Here is a 21,005-nt window from a genome sequence, read left to right on the forward strand (position 1 = left end):
TCTGGCCCCTGTGGGAGACAGAGTTTTTGAATGGAACATTTGGAGTAAAGCTCTACGGCTTGCTTGATGGCAATGTGTACTGCTGTGTGCCTGGAACTGTGTGTGGCTCAGGGGCACCAAATGGCTCTGAGGCAGGAGCAGCTCAGCTCCGCCATGCTGAACTATGCTGGTCTCAAGCAGGAACTACCGTAATTACCAGGAAAACAACGCAGTTAAGATTTCGACTGGGCAGGACACAGATGGTACCATATTACCTGTACATGGTGCAACTTAAGTTTTTAAGAACTGCTTAACATTTTAAGAAATGCTCCTGGATAGTAAAAAAAATGTTACAGATTCACAATAAAACAGATTCAGACATAAAAGACCACACTGTTGGATGAATGTACGTAGGCTTGAGAGAGAGAAGAAAAAGAATATAGAGAATAAAGTTAATGGTTTAAAAAAAAGGTAAAGTCTTTAAAGATTCAGAGTACAGATAGTTATAGATTTAAAAAAAAAGAAAAAGAAGCCACGTAAAAATGGAAAATTCACAGAGAGTCTGGATTATGTACATTGTGTTTTCTTTAAAATTTTTGACTGTGAAGAAGCTAAGTACAGAGAGACATTTCATTATATGGGCTATCTAGTGGAACCAAAATGGATATCATGAGGGTATGACTTCAAAATTTGGGTTTTATTGTGAATCTGTAAGCAGCTCTGCCATGTTGGGCTGTATGGGGCAAGTAGGCACTGCTTTATTTCCTCGAGCAATGGTGCAGCTTAAGTTTTAAGAAGCACTTAGCATTTTAAGAAGTGCTCCTGTACAGTAAAGAATTACAGGTACACAATAGGACAGATTCAGACATAAAAGATGTCTAAATGGGTCACATTGTTGGATAAATGTAGGTAGGCTTGGGAGAAAGATGTATAAGAATATAAAGAGTTGGAAAAGAATCATTTTAAAAAATAAAGTCTTTAAAGGGATAGTACAGACAGTTATAGATTAAAGAAGTAAAAGGAAAATAAGCCATGTAAAGATGGACTATACACAGAAAGTCTGGATTGTGTATAGTATTGTGTTTTCTTTAAATTTTTTGACTGTGAAGGAGCTAAGTACAGAAAGACATTTCATTGTATGGGATGCTAATTTAAACCAGCATGTACATTATAAAGGTATCTTGTCTTCAAAATTTGGGTATAAGGATATTCCAAAATTTGCTTTGGAAAAGAGGCTCTTCTTTTGTTTCCACAGAGGATGAAAACCTGTGGAATCCTTCCAGACTAATGTGGTTTCATGGACCAAGACCCTCTGAAAGTTTGACCTGAACACCCCTCAAAAAAATTACTTCTCCCAATAAACAGTAGGAAGCAGGTTGGAGAATAACTATGCCTATATTCCCAAGTATTGTTTATAAATGATTCTTTATATTTAAATGGAAATATAATATGGAGATTTGCATTGGTATAAATCTTGGTTTATTTATGCATTTAAAATCAATCTTGTTATATGTATATTTCTGGTCTTGATTAAGATATTGTGATTGTGTAGTTCATTTAAAAATGTAATATATAATTAAGAAACATAGGTTAATAGATAGTCATAAAAGTCGTTTGTAGTCAGGTTTTTTTTAGATATATAAAGATATATTTCAATTAGATAGGTATTCTTCAAATCTTTCAGAGACCTTCAGAATATGTCATTTAAAATGTTTTAATAACTTAGCACTTTTAATGACAATGAGGCACATCTGATCCTGGCAGCACCAATTACTTCAAGAGAAAGATGGGCATTGGAGAGGCTCCTTAAGGAGTTTGCTAGCCATTTGGGCAAGAAACTACTCCTTCCTGGACTATTGCATAAACTGTACATGCAATACCCACAGAGAGATCACTGCTGAACTTGCCTAAAGGTGAGACAGTCCTTCGGGGTTCCTATTTCATAAAAAAGGCTGCTAGACATTCTGCAGGACACAGAAGAAAATGACTGGAGAAAGAAAGCTGACATGAGAGAGAAGCCATATAGCCCCACTGGAGTCAGGCAGAACTTTACCCAGTAAGCCACAGCCACATGGCAATATACAAATTAATGGAGATGGGTTAAATTAATATGTAAGAGTTAGCCAATAAAAAACTGGAGCTAATGGGCCAAGCATTGATTTAATTAATACAGTTTCTGTGTGACTATTTCATAGCTAAGCTGCCAGGAACTGACTAGCAGCCTTTTCCCTACACCTGGGAATTATGAATCCTTTTAGGGATGATACTCCCTTCTGCCTAGTGTCTCTCAGGCGACTGCCTTTTCTCTCAACCCTGGTTATCTTGTGGATGAATGGATAATGACCTGAGCCAATTGTTTATTTTTCTGCCTCATCCATGGGAAACAGCCTGACATTTCTAACTTCTACCAGCAGAAGGCTAAATTTAAAGACTTACACCATTTGAACCACCATCGCTGCCACCATTTTCTTTGAGCTTCACTGTTGTAATATGGGGAGCGCGCGGCGGCAGGGTTGCGTCCCCAAACACCCCAGCCGCCTGTCCGGCTCTGCCCGGCTAGCTTATGCCCCAAATAATTACACGGACACTGTATTCTTTTAAACACTGCTCTGGCCCATTTCTAATAATCTATGTAGCGCCCCTAGGTGCGCTTACCGGGAAGATTCTAGCCTAAGTCCATCCTGGGTCGGAGCTGGGGCATGGTGTGCGTCTTCCCTGGAGCAGGCAGCATGGCGTCTCTCCTGCGTCTGCTCCGGAGAGCGGAGCTGTGGAGTCTGACCTCACTTCCTCTTCCTCCCGGCATTCTGTTCTGTTTACTCCACCCACCTAAGGGTGGGCCTATCCAATGGGCCTAGCAGTTTCTTTATTGCTTAACCAAGGAAATCAACAGATTGATATATGACACTCCCCCATCACTTCCCCTTTTTCTGTTTAAACAAAAAAAGGAAGGCTTTAACCTTAACATAGCAAAATTACATATAACAAAACAGTTATCAAGTAAAAGTTACATCAGAAACATTTATACATATAACAAAATTGACCTTGAATCTCTATAAATAAAGCAAAATCTATACTAATGCAAATTATTCATACCTATATCATATCCCCCTTTAAATGTAAAAGAACATTTATAAACTATATTTGGGAACATGGGCGCAGTTTTTTCTCTCCAAACTGCTTCCTGCTGAATGGGGGCGTCGTTAATGATTTTAGGGTGTAACCTGTGTGCCAGGTTTATCTCAGTTGGCAGTTGAGCAAGGCAATTTTCTGAAGATGTTCACAGCAACCCTTCAGGAGGACGTGGTCCATCATACCAAATCGGAATAGAAGAAATCCATAGAGTCTCATCCTCTGTGAAAACAAAAGAAGACTCTCTCCAAAGCATCATATCCTTAGACCCAAATTCTGAAATCGTAATACCCTTATCATATCCGTTCTGGTTCCACTGGGCAGCCCATATAATGAAATGTCTGTCTGTACTTAGCTCCTTCACAGTCAAAAATTTTAAAGAAAACACAATAATACAAAGAATCCAGACTCTCTGTGAATTTTTCATCTTTACGCGGCTTATTTTTACTCTATCACTTTACTTTATTCTGTCTCTTTAAAGACTTTACCTTTATTTTTTAACATTAACTTTATTCTCTATATTCTTTTTCTTCTCTCTCCCAAGCCTACGTACATTCAACCAACAGTGTAACTCATTTAGTGGTCTGAATCTGTCCTATTGTGAATCTGCAATTTTTTACTATCCAGGAGCACTTTTGATTTGTGCCTTTAAATCACTAGGCGCTTAAGAATCTAAGCTGTGACATTCCTAAGTTAACTTTTTGCTTTTTGAGCGCATATCTTTGACCTGGAATAACCCTGTAGACCAGGCTGTTTTTGAACTCTCAGAGATCCGCCTGTCTCTGCCTCCCAGGCATTGGGATTAAAGGTGTTTCCTACTACACCTTGAACTCACAGAGATCTGTTTGTCTCTGCCTTTTAGGCACTGGGATTAAAGGCGTGTGCAACCACACCTGGAAGTCACAGAGGTTTACTTTAAGAATTTTAACTTTTAGTCTGCATATATTTTTAAAACACTTTAAATCATTTAAAAATTTTCTTTGTCTTTGAATCTCTCTTTTTACTGTATCTCTCTCTCCTTTTCTGACCACACGAGTCTTTAATTTACCAAGCAATATCAGTAGGACTAAAGGCGTGGCTTTGCCAGCTAGATCCAGTCCATTCCTTAACTTTCCAGCCTCATGGCGGAAATACAGGCTGCAGCCATGTTTATAGCATTTCAAGGTCCCTGCCAACCAGCAAGCTACAACAGACAACACTCAAGTCCTCTCTCTGTAGCCGGCCCTCCTGCCTCAAACAGTCAGAGTTTGCCCTGGCAGGATGGCCCAGAAAGCCGGCATTTTTAAACGGCACAGCTTTTTTCCTGCTACGGCTGAAAACCGAAAAGCATGTGTTCAGCTTTTCATCAACACTGTTTAAGTGTTTTGTGGCAGGACCTCTTAATGAGCCGCAGGGTTTTGCAGCTAAAGCTGAGTCAGGAAGCCTCTTGGGGCTACCAGGTAGGAGCGGCACTCAGCACTTTAATTCTGAGACTGAGTGTGCAGCACAGAAATTCTTTTCATCCAAGTTACATCCAAATCTGACACGCAGAGCACTACGCAGTCTGAAAACACGTCTCTGTATGGCGGCAGGAATCCGCCATGCTCTTCCGCCTGCCTAAGCCTGATTCTGCCTTTTGCCCAGGGGCAGGCGGGAAGCTCTGAGTCATCGCACCGTCTCAGAGCACTCTCCTTCCGATCCCAAGCGGGAACACAAACATAAAGCCAGAGTTTGCACTGGCGGCAAAGCCCCAGGAAGCCACACTTTAAAATAACGCAGCTTTTTTTCTTCTGCTGTCGCTGAATCAGGAAATCTCTCTACAGCACGCCACCAACAAACAGCAAAAATCTGTGTTAAACGCTCTCTTCCTTATTTTTAAGCCTTCTCAGGTTTTTTAAGTAGGTTTAGTTAGCCACACGTCTGGGCGTCATTTGTTGTAATATGGGGAGCGCGCGGCGGCAGGGTTGCGTCCCCAAACACCCCAGCCGCCTGTCCGGCTCTGCCCGGCTAGCTTATGCCCCAAATAATTACACGGACACTGTATTCTTTTAAACACTGCTCTGGCCCATTTCTAATAATCTATGTAGCGCCCCTAGGTGCGCTTACCGGGAAGATTCTAGCCTAAGTCCATCCTGGGTCGGAGCTGGGGCATGGTGTGCGTCTTCCCTGGAGCAGGCAGCATGGCGTCTCTCCTGCGTCTGCTCCGGAGAGCGGAGCTGTGGAGTCTGACCTCACTTCCTCTTCCTCCCGGCATTCTGTTCTGTTTACTCCACCCACCTAAGGGTGGGCCTATCCAATGGGCCTAGCAGTTTCTTTATTGCTTAACCAAGGAAATCAACAGATTGATATATGACACTCCCCCATCACTTCACAGTGGGAGGAACCAGAGGTTCCATCCCTAGCCAAAGAGTACTGGCAACAGGCTCTCCACATGAGGTCTCAACCCTAGCCAGCTTCCTCTCACTCACTTTTCATTTAACTTTATGTGGAACTTAAATTCAACTGTGTGTAAATGTATGTATACTTATTGTTAAGTGTTTTAAGTTTATTATATCTCATCACAGAATAAGAAGGCAATAAGTCTCATATTTTAAATTGGTATGTACTTTTAAGTCTCTTACAAAAATAGCATATGTGTAATCCAACCCTGCTTTAGGGTATATTAAGCTATAATCCACTATTGTCAATTCTACCATTAAGCTTCTATTGCAAACAGTTTTTTTTTCTTTTTTGTCTTTCACAAGTATAAATATCATCTGTGAATTTGAAAGCCAGTACAGTCAAACTTGGACTCACATCTCCAGGCAGAACCTATGCTGTAGTTATAACTGATCTAGGCTTAATAAACAGCCCTTTACTGCCCAGAGAGCTGGGGAATATGGCACTTAAATGTTTAATTATTAAAAGACTTCATAACAGAGAGACAGGTTGGCTCCCAGCAGCAGCACTCCATTTCCTCCAAAGAAGACAGGAGACAGGTGGGCACAGAACAGTTTCCATCCACAATTTGTTTCATCAAGTGAAATCACTAACCACTGGGTGAAACTCCTTTCATTTAAACTGAAGATCTCCAGATAGTGGGCAGAATCACTGGAATTGACAGTCTAGCTGCTCCAGGTCAAGATAGGTTTACTATCCTACAGATTTTCTAACACACTGGATCTTCTGGAGTCTGGCAGGCTCTTCTTCTAACAGCAGAAGGCAGAATCAGTCCTGATGCCCCCGCTATCAATGAACATGGAGGACCCTGAAGAGTGGCTCTATGTCGCCAACCAAGTAAGTTCTCTGTCGATCTCTGAAGCAGTTTGACAGCTGAGAGGTTTTGTCAGTTTAAAAGGACAATCTCACCAAACAAATTTTAGTACAACTTCTTAACACATTCTAAATAAAGTATGTATTAAAATACGTAAAGGCAAGCTATTAAGGTGTGCGCCTGCAAGTTATAAAGGTGTGGGGACAAATGAAAGTTATCAAATTTCTCTCTCACGTTGCCTTTCATAGTGTTAGAAATACTTTTCATTGTAAAAACACCTCTGTCACAATCATTCTGACATAAATATGCTACCGTTTATACAATATATAGGTCTAAAACTTATGTTTTTACACACTCAAATTTCTTTCGAGTTCTGAACTGAAGGATCTACCTTAAGCAGGTCAGATACTCCTCTCAATTTCCTAGTCCTGAATTTTTTTTCTTCCTAAACTTAACTTTGTCCTCTGTTCTGCCAAGTCCAAGAGACATCGGACAGTTCCATACCACAAACCCTAGACAGGAATAAAGCCACCAGCTACCCCAGGATATGACCAGCACCCAGCTTTCTCAGCCCCCTCCCAGGACAATGCTCGCAAATGATCAAGAAGCAGTCTTGAGAATCTGCCATCCCAATTCCCACAATCTGCTATGTCTAACTTCATGTTTTTCTATTATAAGAAAAAATGGCACTGTTATAATCTGCTGGCCTGGTCTGTCACCTGGGTACCCTGTCCCTTTAAGAGATAAGCTCCAGGCTGGGCGGTGGTGGCGCACGCCTTTAATCCCAGCACTCGGGAGGCAGAGGCAGGCGGATCTCTGTGAGTTCAAGGCCAGCTTGGTCTACAGAGCTAGTTCCAGGACAGGCTCCAAAGCCACAGAGAAACCCTGTCTCGCAAAACAAAAAAAAAAAAAAAAAGAGATAAGCTCCATCCAACCCCAACCTTCCCCATTCTGGCAAGTGGACCCTCTCTCTCCTTTCCTTCCTCTCTCTCTCTCTCTCTCTCTCTCTCTCTCTCTCTCTCTCTCTCTTTCTCTCTTTCTGCCCTTTTTCTGAAGAGGCATCTTCTGCCTCTTTCTCTTCTCCTCCCCTTTTTCTCCTTCTCTCCTCTTCCTTTCCCTTCCCCCTCCATAACCCACTAAATAAACTCTATACCCAAACTCTCTCTGTATGATGTATCTGTCTGTCTCCAATATGCCAAGTGGACCTGCCAAGGCCTCAGGGGACCCACTGCTGCCCCTCGTGGGACCACTACCCCTCATGAGACCAGTCCCCCACCACCTGTTTATAAATAATAACAATGAGCACTTTTGAAGTTGTACTGAATGCATCTTTTACATTATGATATGGCTACAGTTCTTTGGAGCCATGGGGTAGAAAATGATGTTTTGAATTAATATGTCCCTCAAAGGGACATATTAGGAGGTTTGACTTTGTTGGAGTGCATGTGGCCTTGTTTAAAGAAGTGTGTCATTGTAGAGGTTATCTTTGAAATCTCATATATGCTCAAGTCACACCCAGTGTTTCAGTTTATTTCCTGTTTCCTGCAAGATGTACAACTCTCAGTTCCTCTCCAGCACCACGCCAATCTGCACATCTCCATGTCCCACCGTGATGATAATGGACCAACTCTCTGAAAATTGAAAGCTACCCTAATTAAATGTTCTTCCTTTATAAGAATTGCCATGACCATGGTGTCTCTTCATTGCAATAGAAACCTTAACTATGGCCATGGGGAAGTAAATACCCCAAGATCCTACAACTGTAAAACCAACAGGAAACAATGCTACCCCAGGAAAGCTGAGGTATTTGGCTGTCCTGTAACAGCTGCAGCATGGGCAAAACTCCAGAAAATCATGGAATGTAGTTTCTTGAAAAGTTTGAAAGCCCAACCTCTACCTCTGTGAAGGTCATCCAGATCAAAAAAGGCTAATCTTAAACCTTAGTACTGACTGCTTGCCCTGTTCAGTTGTTACTAAAACTGGTTACCCTGTCTTTTTCTCTTTTAGAAACACCTGCTCTGTGCTTGATCTTGCATCTGATTCTGAAAGCACTTAACCCATTTTATTTCACAGATCCACAGCTGGAAAGCAGTCACCTGAGTGTAAAAAGCACCAGAAAATCTCATCCACATCTTTTTTGGGGGACATCTCGAAGACTCTTGACCTTAAACCATGTTGGTATTTTAATGATGCTTTAATGACCTTGGGGAAATGGGATAGAATGAATATATATTTGATGTGGAGGGTCTTGGATGGGGGTTCAAGAGAGATGCTAAGATAGACTGTTGGGGAGTATTAAGCTTCTTTAAAAAGTCATTACTGTTCTGGACACACAGACAGACAATAGAAAGGCTAGGGTTTCAAGGAGATAAGACAGACAGCATAATGGGGCACCAAAGACAGGAATTCAGGGCCCACATGGTTGAAGTGGGATACCTTCTTGTACCTTCTGAGGACTGAAGTGTATTTACAAGACAAGACAGAGGTTAGGGTGGTTCCCAGAAAAGAGACAGGGAGAACTGGGATATGTTGCTACAAAAGCCAACTTTGATGTCAACTCACCTCTCCAGAAAGTTTGTTTCCTATGAACCTATTAGCTGGAGATTTGCTGACAATGCCTCAGTGGGATGCCTGCGTATTTCTGTGAGAGATAAAGGACTGCCAAGGCACTGTGAGCAGCTGGACTCTTAAGGTACATCTGTACAGGTTATACACTTGATGGAACAATTTCAGTGTTTAGAAATGCATGGGCTCCTAGTGATGAAATATAGAGTGACACTATGGTTCCAATATGAAACAACAACCTCTATTTTGTTTAATCTTACTTTCTGTTTATGTTTGGTGTATACACATGCTTTTATAGTTTTGTACCTATTTGTAGGGTATGCATGTGTGTTTGAAAATTACATTTTCTTCCTTATTTTTTAAACAGAGTCGTTCACCACCTATGCTGGATAGTTTTTGCTGATTTGACATGAGCTAAACTCATCTGAAAGGAGGGAATCTCAATTAAGAAAATGCTTTCATAAGGTCAGGCTGTAGGCAAGCCCGTAAGGCATTTTCATAATTCATGATTTAAGGGGAAGGTCCAGCCCATTTTTGGGTAGTGCTATCCCTGGGCTGCTGGTCCTGGGCTCTATAAGAAATCAGGATGAGCAAGCCACATGGAGCAAGCCAATAAGCAGCACTCTTCCATGGCTTCTGCATCAGCTCCTGCCCTCACTGCTTTTGATGATGAGCTTTTGTACAGAACTGTGAACAAAATGACCTCTTTCTTCCCCAGTGTTTCTTTAGTCATGGTATTTCATCACAAAAATAGCAGGCCTAAGACAACAATCTTCAGTTATTTATTTTACCAATATTGTAGCTCACCAATTAAGCTAGATCCGTAGACTAAGAAGATTCATGGATGACCTGTCTCTGCTCCCGCCGCATGGGGATTACAGACTAGTGTGACTGTGCCTGGATTTTACCTGAGTGCTGGGCATCTGAACTCAGGTCTCCATGCTTGCACAGCTCTCCCACTGAGCTCTCCCTCCAGATTCCCAAACACTTTTATCTACAGTTTCCATGTTGGGAGACAAGAATACCCAAGCTGAAGAAATTCAGACCTCCAGATTCCCGAAGAAAATGCACTCGCATCTTGTTAATTATTTGCATTTCCTAGTAGAAAGAAAAAAATTCAACCTTTTGGACTTTCTGAATCTAAAATTCATAAAAACAAACAAGCAAAATACCAGATGCATAAAAGGCTGATGTGGGAGTGTCATATATCAATCTGTTGATTTCATTGGTTAAGTAATAAAGAAACTGCTTGGCCCTCAAAGGTTAAAACATAGGTGGGTGGAGTAAACAGAACAGAATGCTGGGAGGAAGAGGAAGTGAACTCAGACTTGACTGCTCTGCTCTCTGGAGCTGAGGCCATGCTCCCCTCTCCCGGGCACACGCGATGAAGCTCCGACCCAGGATGGACGTAGGCTAGAATCTTCCCAGTAAGCGCACCTTGGGGTGCTACACACGTTATTAGAAATGGGCTTGTCCAGGTGTCAGAGTTAGCCGAGAAGAGGCTAGATATAATGGGCCAAGCAGTGTTTAAAAGAATACAGTTTGTGTGTTGTTATTTCTGGTAAAGCTAGCAGGCAGTCAGAAGCCGGGCTATAGGAAGAGGCCCGCAGCTCCTACTACAAAAGGCCTCCCAGGATTTCTGGGACTGAGCCCCCTATAGACACATTCTCCACCCATTTTCTGTGTATCTGGTCACTTCAGCATCATGGCATCTGTTTGTGGTTTTGTTTTCTTTACCTACCAGCAAGTAGAAAAGATTTATTAATAAGATAAGGCTGCATAGTTAAGTTAATTATGGACGTGTGAAACAAGAAAAATGGAGCATCCTCTTCAAGCCCTTTGACCTCATGTCACATGGTGTCCGTTACATCAAAAGAATGCTTCCCCGTATGCCCTACTTTTTCAATCATCAAAAATATTTTTGAATGTTTTGTTTATGTGTGATTTTTTCAGTTTTTATTACAAAGCATTCCCCCCTTAACACTTGTTTGAAGAGAGAATTTTTGTTGTTATTTGGTTCTTATACTTTAAAATGGTCTGTCAGGACCCAACCATATCATTAATCAAGAACACAAAAATATCTGGAGTAGAATGATTTATCTTACAAATTCTTGAACTGAAAGTTTGTTAGTCAAAGACATGTTTGTGACCCACATTATTTACAATTTGATTTGTTTATTAGGGTCTAGGCCCATCAAGTATGGAGGGCTATCTCTACATCATATTATATGTATTTGCTGAATGCTCACTATATCAAACTCATGAGGTTTGGTTGTGTCATTATGAAGTGAACAAACATAATTAAATTCATTCATTCATTGAATAAATATTTATTCTTGTGTGTTAAACACTGAAGCAATTACAGGAAGCATAACAGCGAGTTAGACATTTGTAGTTTGGCAAGGAAGACTTTAAACAGTTGTGTGTAGTATACCATTAACGAGTCGTTTATGTTACAAGAAATGTTTTGAAGACAGCTGATATACTCATGGGGGTCAGTGAAAATTTTGAGTGGGAAGAGGTGCATAGACTAAGATCTACATGAGAAGGAATGAGGGGCAGACACACACAAAGCAATTCGCCTCTGACCTAACAGTGTTTCATCAACACAGTAGAAAATAATATCCACTTCAATAATTTTTAAGCTCAATTGATGTAAGTAGGAGAAAAATCATTAAAACAATGCAGAGAGAAGAAGAGTTTAATTCCAACTGGGAGAATCAAAACAAATTGTCATTTGAGTTTTTTCGGAAAAAATGAATGTGATTTGGGACTCGGGTAAGTGGAATGAATGAGGACTTCGATCAAAATGAACAGGTGTTACAAGGCCACAGACGCAGGGGAGTATGGTGCATATTTTGAAAAGACTGGTATAGCCAGAAGGCATAGAGAGTGGAGCCCTACAGTGAGAAGTAAGAGATAAAACCTGTAAAGCAAAAATATAATTATAGAATCTTGATAGCAGAAGGAAAATTATATTACATGCAGTTTAACACTTAACTGATGGCTGGTTTCAGATCATAACAATGAATATCACGCCATGAAATTTGAATTTTATTATCACAGCAATGAGGCATCCATGTTTTGTTGAGCAGGAAATAAAATGATCAGCTATCCCTCTAGAAAACCCAATCTGTTGGCAGTGGAGGATTACTAGGCAGAAGTGAGTGGAACCAAGGGCCCCAGGAAGATCTATTGCCATAATGAAGGCAAGACCAGAGCATAGCAGTGGCAGTAATGACAGAAAAGCACATCCATGGAAGAGGTAACTCAGCACCAAAGGAGCATGAGAACTCAGTCGGTTGAGAGAATGGAGTCCAGAAATGTGCTGGTCCCTTCATACTTGAGTGAATGCAGAAATGCAGAAACGCAGAAATGAGAGTGGTTTGGGAAAGTAAAGTGTTTGACTTTTGTGTTGCTGTTGTTACAAGTGTTTGGGCAAGGACATTGGCCTATTACTGGCTAGCCCTAACTATAATTTGACCCATTTCTAATAGTTTATATTTTACCATGAGGCTCATGGCTTTCCAGTAATGTTTGGACATCTTTCTCATTTGGCAGAGACATGGTGTCTCCTCAGCTGTCTACTCTCTCTCTCTCTGTATCTGTTTGGCTTTCCAACTACCTTCATTCTGCTAAGCCATTGGTAGAAACAGCTCTATTCATCAGACAATAAAAGCAAAATGTTAAACTTTTTAAGAATGTGCAAAAGGCAGTGTCCAAAGATACAAGAGGTGCTGAGGTCCTGTCCTGTCTACTCAGACCAATTTGTTCTATCTAGTTGAGGTCATTGAGCAAATACAAGTGTCTTTATTGGTGTGGATCTTTATGGTTTAAGAGTCAATGATGCCGGGCGGCGGAACGCGGCCGGAACACCGGGCGGCGGAACGCGGCCGGAACACCGGGCGGCGGAACGCGGCCGGAACACCGGGCGGCGGAACGCGGCCGGAACACCGGGCGGCGGAACGCGGCCGGAACACCGGGCGGCGGAACGCGGCCGGAGGACGCCCAGCGCAGCCGGCGGGGACCCACTGGGACCAGAGCGGCAGCAGAGGACACAGGCTGCTGGCGGCGGGAACCGTCCCAGCAGCAGAACCAGGCTGCAGGGACCGCGAAACACCAAGAACAGATCGCCCCACTACAATTAAACCAAAGAGGTAGGCCTTCGGTTGGGGAGGTCCTTGGCAAAGGAGGAGCCGGGTCCTATTCCTGAAGACCTTTCTGAGGGGTGAGAGGGATCTTGGCCCCCGGCAGGAACCAGGAAACAGAGCAAGGGCATTTTGTAAGAGGAGCCCCTGGCCAGCAGGGGAACCTGAACCAGTTTTAAAAGACCCCTTAGATAGCATTGATAGGAGGAGATGGGCAGGCGCGAAGGAAAGAATTCACCCAATAATCTGAAAAACAACATGAAAACACCAGAACCCAACGATCTTACAACAGAAGGTCTCCAACACCATAACATAGAAGAAGTGGAAAAAATTGACTTTATGAAAGCTGTAGAGTCCCTTAAACAACATGTGAAAAATGCCCTTATAGAAATGGATGAGAAGTATAACCAAAAATTTGAAGAAATGAGTAAATACGTACATAATACCCTGGGAAACCAAGAAAGAACGATCAAACAGGTAATGGAAACAGTTCAAGGATTGAAAACTGAAACTGAGGACCAGCTGGATATGGAAAATCTAGGTCAATGAGCAGAGCCTACAGAAACAAGCATAATCAATAGAATACAAGAAATAGAAGAAAGAATCTCAGATTCTGAGGACAACATAGAGAAAATAAACGCTCTGATCAAAGAAAACTGCAAAGCCAACAAATTCTCATCACAAAACATTCAGGAAATATGGGACACAATAAAAAGACCAAATCTAAGAATAATAGGAATAGAAGAAGGAGAAGAGTCACAGCTCAAAGGCCCAGAAAATATTTTGAACAAAATTATGGAAGAAAACTTTCCCAACATAAAGAAAGATATTCCTTTGAATATTCAAGAAGCATATAGAACACCAAACAGACTGGATCAAAGGAAAACATCCCCTCGCCATATAATAATCAAAACACAAAATATACAGGTTAAAGAAAGAATACTAAGAGCTGCAAAGGAAAAAGGCCAAGTAACTTATAAAGGTAAACCGATCAGACTTACACCTGATTTCTCTATGGAAACAATGAAAGCCAGAAGGTCCTGGATAGATGTTCTGCAGAAGCTAAGAGACCATGGATGCAAGCCCAGACTACTATACCCAGCCAAGCTTTCGTTCACTATAAATGGAGAAATCAAGACATTCCAGGATAAAAACAAATTTAAACAATACGTAGCCACGAATCCAGCCCTACAGAAAGTAATAGAAGGAAAATCGCAACCCAAGGAATCCAACATTGCCAACACTGCTTACAATAACTCAGGCATCTAGCGACCCTTCACTAGCACAACTCAAAGAAGGGAGACACACAAATTCTACTTCCAAAAACAATAAGAATATCTGGCGTAAACAACCACTGGTCATTAATATCACTTAATATTAATGGTCTCAATTCACCTATAAAAAGGCACAGGCTAAGAGATTGGATACGAAAACAGGATCCAACATTCTGCTGTTTGCAAGAAACACATCTCAACCACAAAGACAGGCATCTACTCAGAGTAAAGGGCTGGGAAAAGATCTTTCAAGCAAATGGTCCTAAGAAAAAAGCAGGTGTGGCCATATTAATTTCTAACAAAACTGACTTCAAACTAAAATCAATCCGAAGAGATCGAGATGGACACTTTATACTCATAACAGGAACAATTTGTCAGGATGAAGTCTCAATCCTGAATATTTACGCCCCTAATATAAAAGCACCCACGTATGTAAAAGAAATATTACTAAAACTCAAGGCAGACATCAAACCATACACACTAGTAGTAGGAGACTTCAATACACCTCTCTCAGCAATGGACAGGTCAATCAGACAGAAACCTAATAGAGAAGTAAGAGAACTACTGGAGGTAATGAAGCAAATGGACTTAACAGACATCTATAGAACATTCCACCCAAATAGGAAAGAATATACCTTCTTCTCTGCAGCCCATGGAACCTTCTCGAAAATTGACCACATACTCGGAAACAAAGGAAACCTCCACAGATACAAAAAAATATCAGTGCCCACCTGTGTCTTATCAGATCACCACGGATTAAAGTTAGAATTCAACAACAATCCTACCTCCAGAAAGCCGACAAACTCATGGAAACTGAACAGTCAACTACTGAACCATACCTGGGTCAAGGAAGAAATCAAGAAAGAAATTAAAGTCTTCCTTGAATTTAATGAAAATAAAGGGACAACATACTCAAACCTATGGGACACTATGAAAGCAGTGCTAAGAGGAAAGTTCATAGCACTAAGTGCCCACTTAAAGAAAACAGAGAAAGCATACATCGGAGACTTAACAGCACACCTGAAAGCTTTAGAAAAAAAAGAAGCAGATGCGCCCAGGAGGAGTAGAAGACTGGAAATAATCAAACTGAGGGCGGAAATCAACAAAATAGAAACGCAGAAAACAGTCCAAAGAATCAATGAAACAAAAAGTTGGTTCTTGGAGAAAATCAACAAGATCGACAAACCCCTATCCAAACTAATTAAACGACAGAGAGAGAACACGCAAATAAATAAGATCAGAAATGAAAAGGGGGACATAACCACAGACACAGAGGAAATTCAGAGACTCATTAGATCTTACTACAAAAGCCTGTATGCCACAAAACTAGAAAATGCAAAAGAAATGGACATTTTTTTAGATAAGTACCACATACCAAAGCTAAACCAAGAGCAGGTGAACCATCTAAATAGACCTATTAGTCGCGAAGAGCTAGAAACCGTTATCAAAAATCTACCTTCCAAAAAAAGCCCAGGACCAGATGGTTTCAATGCAGAATTCTACCAGAACTTCCAAGAAGAGCTAATACCTATACTCCTTAATGTATTTCACAATATAGAAACAGAAGAGTCATTGCCAAATTCCTTTTATGAAGCTACAGTTACCCTGATACCAAAACCACACAAAGACCCAACCAAGAAAGAAAATTACAGGCCGATCTCACTCATGAATATCGATGCAAAAATTCTCAATAAAATACTGGCAAACCGAATCCAAGAACACATTAGAAAAATTATCCATTATGATCAAGTAGGCTTCATCCCAGAGATGCAGGGCTGGTTCAACATACGCAAATCTATCAATGTAATCCACCATATAAATAAACTGAAAGAAAAAAACCATATGATCATTTCATTAGATGCTGAAAAAGCATTTGACAAAATTCAACACCCCTTTATGATAAAAGTCTTGGAGAGATTAGGGATACAAGGGTCATACCTAAATATAATAAAAGCTATTTACAGCAAGCCGTCAGCTAACATTAAATTAAATGGAGAAAAACTCAAAGCCATCCCACTAAAATCAGGAACACGACAAGGCTGTCCACTCTCTCCATACCTCTTCAATATAGTGCTTGAAGTTCTAGCAATAGCAATAAGACAACATAAAGGGATCAAGGGGATTCGTATCGGAAAAGAAGAAGTTAAGCTCTCGTTATTTGCAGATGATATGATAGTATACATAAGCGACCCCAAAAACTCTACCAAAGAACTCCTACAGCTGATAAACACCTTTAGTAATGTGGCAGGATACAAGATCAACTCCAAAAAATCAGTGGCCTTCCTATACACTAAGGATAAGGAAACAGAGAGGGAAATTAGAGAAGCATCACCTTTCACGATAGCCACAAATAGCATAAAATATCTTGGGGTAACTCTGACCAAGGATGTGAAAGATCTATTTGACAAGAACTTTAAGTCTTTGAAGAAAGAAATTGAAGAGGACACCAGAAAATGGAAAGATCTTCCTTGCTCCTGGATTGGGAGGATCAACATAGTAAAAATGGCAATTCTACCAAAAGCAATCTATAGATTCAATGCAATCCCCATCAAAATCCCATCAAAATCTTCACAGATCTGGAGAAGACAATAATCAACTTTATATGGAAAAACAAAAAACCCAGGATAGCCAAAACAATCTTATACAACAAAGGATCGTCTGGAGGCATTACCATCCCTGACTTCAAACTCTACTACAGAGCTACAGTATTGAAAACAGCTTGGTATTGGCATAAAAACAGAGAAGTCGACCAATGGAATCGAATAGAAGACCCTGACATTAACCCACAAACCTATGAACACCTGATTTTCGATAAAGGAGCTAAAAGTATACAATGGAAAAAAGAGAGCATCTTCAACAAATTGTGCTGGCAAAACTGGATGTCAACCTGTAGAAGAATGAAAATAGATCCATATCTATCACCATGCACAAAACTCAAGTCCAAATGAATTAAAGACCTCAATATCAGTTTGAACACAGTGAACCTGATAGAAGAGAAAATGGGAAGTACTCTACAACACATGGGCACAGGAGACCACTTCTTACGTATAACCCCAGCAGCACAGACATTAAGGACCTCATTGAATAAATGGGACCTCCTGAGACTGAGAAGCTTCTGTAAAGCAAAGGACACTGTCACTAAGACACAAAGGCAACCCACCAACTGGGAGAAGATCTTCACCAACCCCGCAACTGACAAAGGTCTGATCTCCAAAATATATAAAGAACTCAAGAAACTAGACCGTAAAAGGCTAATCAACCCAATTATAAAATGGGGCATTGAGCTGAACAGAGAATTCTCAACAGAAGAACTTCAAATGGCCAAAAGACACTTAAGGTCATGCTCAACTTCCTTAGCGATCAGGGAAATGCAAATCAAGACAACTTTAAGATACCATCTTACACCTGTCAGAATGGCTAAAATCAAAAATACCAATGATAGCCTTTGTTGGAGAGGTTGTGGAGAAAGGGGTACACTCATCCATTGCTGGTGGGAATGCAAACTTGTGCAACCACTTTGGAAGGCAGTATGGCGGTTTCTCAGGAAATTCGGGATCAACTTACCCTTGGATCCAGCAATACCACTCTTGGGAATATACCCAAGAGAGGCCTTATCATACAAAAAAAGTATATGCTCTACAATGTTCATAGCAGCATTGTTTGTGATAGCCAGAACCTGGAAACAACCTAGATGCCCTTCAATGGAAGAATGGATGAAGAAAGTATGGAATTTATACATATTAGAGTACTACTCAGCAATAAAAAACAAGGACTTCATGAATTTTGCATACAAATGGATGGAAATAGAAAACACTATCCTGAGTGAGGTAAGCCAGACCCAAAAAGAGGAACATGGGATGTACTCACTCATATTTGGTTTCTAGCCATAAACCAAGGACATTGAGCTTATAATTAGTGATCCTAGAGAAGCTAAATAAGGAGAACCCAAAGAAAAACATATAGGCATCCTCCTGAATATTAACCTTCAGCAAGCGATGAAAGGAGACAGAGACAGAGACCCAAACTGGAGCACAGGACTGAAATCTCAAGGTCCAAATCAGGAGCAGAAGGAGAGAGAGCACGAGCATGGAACTCAGGACCGCGAGGGGTGCACCCACACACTGAGACAATGGGGATGTTCTATTGGGAACTCACCAAGGCCAGCTGGCCTGGGTCTGGAAAAGCCTGGGATAAAACCGGACTCTCTGAACATAGCGGACAATGAGGACTACTGAGAACTCAAGAACAATGGCAATGGGTTTCTGATCCTACTGCACGCACTGGCTTTGTGGGAGCCTAGGCAGGTTGGATGCTCAACTTACTAGACCTGGATGGAGGTGGGGGTTCCTTGGACTTCCCACAGGACAGGGAACCCTGATTGCTTTTCGGGCTGGGGGGAGACTTAATTGGGGGAGGGGGAGGGAAATGGGAGGCGGTGGCGGGGAAGAGACAGAAATCTTTAATAAATAAATAAATTAAAAAAAAAAGAGTCAATGATGAATTGAGTGTGTGGTTCACAACTGTAATCCCAGGACTTGAGATGCAGGAAAATCAGGAGTTTGAGGCCAACTTTGCCTATACAGGGAGTTTGAAGTTATATGGAATACCTTGTCTGTCTCAAAAGAAAAAGAGCGGGAACCCTGATTGCTCTTTGGGCTGAAGAGAGAGGGGGAATTGATTAGGGGAAGGGGAGGGAAATGGGAGGCGGGGGCGGGGAAGAGACAGAAATCATTAATAAATAAATAAATAAAAAACAAAAGAAAGGAAGAAAGAAAAAGAGAGAAAGAAAAAATAAAGGGAGAGAGAGAGAGAGAGAGAGAGAGAGAGAGAGAGAGAGAGAGAGAGAGAGAGAAAGCAGAACAAAATGATTGACAACCGTTCTAGGAAAAAAGAATTTAATAGCCATTTAATAATCAGTTGTAGTTTGATAAAGGCAAGATACTTATGATACATTGTATCAAGTATTAATTCTTATTTCAAAGTGAAATAACTAGTCACAAAATACAAAGTAATCACAAGACACAAAAAATAAACAAATCTGTGTTACAAAGATATTTATACTTTATCCCTTCTAAATACATTTAAGTATAGGATTCTGTGTTTATTTTATTGCTATTATTTGGCACCAACCACCTAATTTGAAGAAAACACAAAGCATATAAAACCTACGCTAAACCAGAGACCATGATCTCAGGGGGTAAAAGCAATTTGTGTTAGTCCTGAGTCCCTCCTCCCTGAATCAGTTAGATGAAAGCGCTAAGTTCCAGAAACAACACAGACACTAAGTGTGATTCCTTCCTATCTCTTAGCTCTGTTACACAAATCTAAATATGTTTGCTGTGTACACAGGAGATGAAACCAGAAGAAAGAATGGGAAACACGACTCCTATACATGTGATCAGTGTGTGCAATGCAATAAGACAGAGAAAAGTACGTCCCATTTTATTTGTCTGTGGGATGCTTCTCATTTTAATGATGGCGAGAAAGTGACAAGGCAACAGTTTAAAAGGTGAGGAGTTCAGTTTGTGTCAGATTTAGCTCTGATGGGAGGTAGCAGACGGATGTGGCAGTGTCACTCAAGAAGGAGCAGATATGAAGTTGGAGGACATTGAAAAATTAGGCTCTGTGATAGAGATTGGGGAAGCATTGACACACATATGTTGGGAACTGCCCTTCCAGAGGGAGAGTAGAAATGCAATAACATACAAATTTCAATCCTTTAATTCTTTAAAAAAATAGAAGAAATGATAAAAATATCAACTCCGATGCCCAGGTGTGAAAAGCTGTAGAGGAGAGAGAAGAGAGTTGGTTTGTTGTCAGTGGTAACTTCCAGATCTTGTAGATTTTTTGACGGTAGGTTTTACAGAGGCGTTTGGAGCTTTTTGTCAAGTGACACATGAAAGACATTACTCTCTCGACTGCTGAACAAAAAAAATGACTTTTTCTTCAGAAGTTCTTTCTAAAAGGCTTTAGCCAGCTACACCTGGCTCTGTGACTTCTCTATGTTACTTAAAGACAGCACATCCTTCAGGAGAAGTAAGCCGGAACTACCTGATGTTTGGTTAAATTGAATCCCACTTTGATTTAACATCTGTAATTACCCTTGTTCTTCCAGAAGACACAAAGGTAAATAAACCATCTAGTGCTTCATCTCTATTAGCCTACAGTCTACTTGCAGATAAAATATATACAACCAGAATGTCACTGTGGGTGCTTGGTTTGCTCATTAGAATCAGAGGAAATGTACACTGAATATTTTATGGAAAAGGCATGTGTTGGGTTGCTTGGGGAATGTTCAGAATGAATGTGTCTAGAAAACAAACAAACCACACTGGCACCCAACAAGGCAAAGCAGGAGGCCACAATACCAACAGAGGCAACACAGTTGAAAGAGAGATGTAAGTACATGACTGCCAAGGCATAATGAACATCTGCTTTCGGAGAACACATGATCGACCTAGTTCTGACATATGCCCTTGAATAGAGGAATCTAATGAATATCATCATATCTGAAACAGAATTAGGGGAGCAATTAGGAAGAAGCCATGGATACTGATGAACAAAATGCTAAATCCATGGGCAATTATTCTCAAGATGGTGTGCAAGACGCTGTAAGGGGGCAGATGGGAAAAGAACAAATAGATGGGTTTCCATATATAAATGATATCCACAAGGGTT

The sequence above is a fragment of the Microtus pennsylvanicus genome, chromosome 8, assembly GCF_037038515.1.
Source record: "Microtus pennsylvanicus isolate mMicPen1 chromosome 8, mMicPen1.hap1, whole genome shotgun sequence".
Taxonomy (NCBI): Eukaryota; Metazoa; Chordata; class Mammalia; order Rodentia; family Cricetidae; genus Microtus; species Microtus pennsylvanicus.